The sequence below is a fragment of the Microtus pennsylvanicus genome, chromosome 18 (assembly GCF_037038515.1).
Source record: "Microtus pennsylvanicus isolate mMicPen1 chromosome 18, mMicPen1.hap1, whole genome shotgun sequence".
Lineage (NCBI taxonomy): Eukaryota > Metazoa > Chordata > Mammalia > Rodentia > Cricetidae > Microtus > Microtus pennsylvanicus.
This window is the reverse complement of record NC_134596.1, coordinates 18,574,881-18,578,364: the sequence shown is the minus strand read 5'-3', so window position 1 is coordinate 18,578,364 and position 3,484 is coordinate 18,574,881. Positions and strand designations below refer to the sequence as shown.

Below are 3,484 nucleotides of genomic sequence, written 5' to 3'. Positions count from 1 at the left end.
GCCTGTCTCTCTCTCTCTCTGCACCCCCTCCTCCACATTTCAGTTAAGTCAGGAATGGAGTTCTGAGCAGAGAATTTGGGTATCTGATAACTCCAAGAGAAACTCAAGAGACTCCGAGCCACATCTTTATTTGAAATGCAGATCAGGCTTCAAATGCTGGGTGACTGGAGTCCAGAGAAACATAAAACTGGAGAATGACATAAAACACAGGCGACCAGCTGCAGCAGTTCTGATTTGTAGATCCCAGTACCTGGGGTATTTGGTTTGGTGTAGTATGGTTTAAGTTTTTTTTTTCCCCCTTTCTCCTTATGGTTACAAGATAGCTGCAAAAAGCCTAAGTACTGGAGTACATGTTGCTCAGAAAAGACAGGAAACTAAAACTTTCCTTTGCTTTAGTTTGTTTAGAAGATCTCTTCCCAGAATCTCACCGAGTTCTTACGATGCCAGCTATTACTGTAAATTATCACTTTCTCCTCCACCCCGTCTCTGTACAAGAATGTGGCACCATTGTAACTACTGGGGTGACCATGACTCATGTGTGTCTAGAGTAAGGATGATTGGCTGATAAACAAAGAGCAACACTCAGCTGACTCCACTCTTTCTTCTCTAGACTATCACAGTGTCTGAGAAAAATCTGATATGGGAAACAAAGGCCACATTCTAAATGCAAGGCACCTAACCCGCATGAAAACCTGCTGTTGGAGAAGAGGCCTTCCTTTAAGCGCTCCATCGGAGAGCCTAACAGGTCACAAAGAGCAGCCTGAAGAAGGGTTATTAACTGAGAGCCTTTATCAATATCCTCCAAAATAATCCTCAAATATCCAGTAACTTCCAGTGGTTGCCGGTGAGACAGAGAAGTGGGAGAGAGCAGGGTCTACCCAGGAACTCCTGAGGCACCTCCGGTTTGTTTTGTTTTGTTTCCACTACTCAGAATTGCTCTGTTTATTAATGCATCCATCACAAACGCTCCTAACACCAATGCATTGTGTTGACCCGCGAGACAGAGGTTGTTCTGAGGCTAGTGTGGTGGCGCGCATGCATGGAGTTGTAGCAGCCTGAGGTCAAGCGAGGCTGTTATTCCTCAGATGTTGTCCATCTGATTTGATGAGGCTGGGTCTCTCACTGGCCTGTGGCTTTCAGAATCGGCTGTGTGGGCCAGCTAGTAAGAGCGAGAGGTCTACCTATGTCCACCTCCCCAGCGTTGGAATCGGAAGAGAAGACCATCACAGCCAGCTTTTACACAGCCTCTGAGGCTCCAATTTAGATCCCTGTGTTTGCACAGCTAACACTACCAACTGAGCCATCCCTGAAGCCCCAGAGGTGTTGTTTTTAAAGATCAAAAAACATTTTGACTTTTGTTCCCCCTTCCCACCCATTTTTAAGTCGATCTGAGGTCCTTAAAGTCTATATTAAGAAAAAAGTACAGAGTGAAAAAAATAACAGCAAATAATCGGTGCGGAAAACCAGAGTTGGCATCATTACCGTCAAGGGAAGAAACAACACAGCCTTGGAACGAGGTTATGTAGGCTTCTACGGAGTGGAAGACCTAGGGATGGAACTAGCTAGAGTTTGCACACGCAACAGTTTCCAAAATAATGCATGCCATCTTCTCCTCATGAGAAACTACTGATGCTTTCTTCCCATCTCCAGCCTAAAGAAGGTAGGGAAATCCCAGCAAAATGAAAACCAACGCAAACAAGATTAAACCCAAAGAGCTGATAGCTATCATCTGGTCATCTCTATAAAGGTGTGTGGCATTTGTGGATCATCATGAAGGGTTGACAGCCTCCTATACTGCACACAGGACTCCAGGAGGCCAGCGATGATGTGATAGCCAGGCTCCTACAATAAGCTGTATTTGGCCCAACGAGAAAGAACTTGCATGCCGAGGGCCATGGGGGTGGGGATTCACTATGACAAGCTGCAGGTGGGTATACTGCCTAACACAACAGGGCTTCATGAGATGAACAGCAAACTTGATGTGGGCTAAAAGTTGGAGCAGAGATCGGGTAGCCATGTCAGCAACTTGTATGGTGTGGGACCCGAGGAAGAAGGCAGCAAGAACGGGGCTGCTGAGTTCTGGGTGCTCATGTTCTTTGCAAGTCTTTCAGAGGGTGGAGTAGTTCTTCTTTGAAACCTGTTTCTTACGCTATCGCCCTTGGGAAACTTTTCACATCGTCTCATATTGATGGGCCATGATGAACTGGGACAGACAGCAGGAAAGCCTCATGCCAATCAGCTGGGAAAACGTGACTGCAAAGAGCACGCCGATGACGATGCCCGTGTTTCCCTCCAAGAAATCCATCATCTGATTATAGCAGCCCCTGTGGTTAACTTTGGTGGCAGCCACAGTCAGGTTGTGCAGATCCTGGGGGTCACAATCACTTTCATTCTTACAGCAGCTGCGGGGGACGCCATGATCCAGGAAGTAGGGACTGGTTTCCCAGTTGGTGTAGTTGGTCACACCACAGCAGGCCAGGGAATACTGCACCTGGTCCACCGCCTGGCTCTTCTTACCTTGGCCATTATAATTCTGCATAGCGTTGGTGTAAATCTTCAGGAAGCTGGCCTTGATCTCACGGTGAAACAGAAGCCCTGAGATGCTAGCAACAAGCTCAGCCAGGAACACCAGCAACAGAAACAGAGCATACAGCTTCAGCATCCATGGGCTACCTCGGCATGCAGCAATGCATCCAAATAGACCAAAGCTGACAATCATGGTGCCAGTGCCAATGAGCACAGACGGAACATCTGTGGAGTTCCTGGCAATAGATAAATAGATGCCCAGGGTAAGCTTTCCCCAGACTCCAATAAATAACAGGATCACCCCAGTAATCCAAAACACAAAGGAGTAGAGGAGGAGGAGGGTTTTGAAACAGATCGCCAAAAATTTGATCTCCATTCTCCCCAGTGCCACAATATTGCTCCCAGAGACAGAAAAAGTCAGTGTTTCCAAGTTGACTCTTCCTAGACGATCCTTGCTGCAGGTTTGCTCAATTCCCCCAAGACTTCACTGACCTCTGCTAGTCTGATTGGCAAAGAAAAGACTCCAGAGAATGAGGTTCTTGCTTTCTGTGTTTGGAGGACTGCTTTACAGTAGGCCAGCTTCCTTCCGGGAGGTGGAAACAGTAGAAGCCTAGGCCTCCCCACTCCTTCCCTATTCGCTGTATTCCTCTACTCTATAGTTCTGAATTCCCTTCCTCCCCTGTTCTTTTCCCTCATGAGCACTGGTCACTGGCGTTTCCTCTTCATTGCTGAAATACTGGTCTCTCAAGCCCTAGCCCACCTGCAGTGCGAGGGATGACATTGGTGTCCCCTTTCCCCAAGATAGATGTTGGTGCTGGCCCTTCTCATTGTCCCGCCCCGACAGGTCACAGGTTGTCAAACCATGGCCCTATTGCAGCTGGCTATCTACTTACATTGTGACCCAGGGTCCTGCTCATAATGAGGAACCCTGTGCTTACTACATACAGGTGCTGGCAGA

General features: G+C 47.6%; 1 pseudogene; it reads right to left on the bottom strand.

Moving 5' to 3' along the window:
- Nucleotides 1-2,170: 2,170 nt before the first annotated feature.
- LOC142837714 (tetraspanin-7 pseudogene) lies at nucleotides 2,171-2,902 on the bottom strand (annotated as a pseudogene).
- Nucleotides 2,903-3,484: the final 582 nt, after the last annotated feature.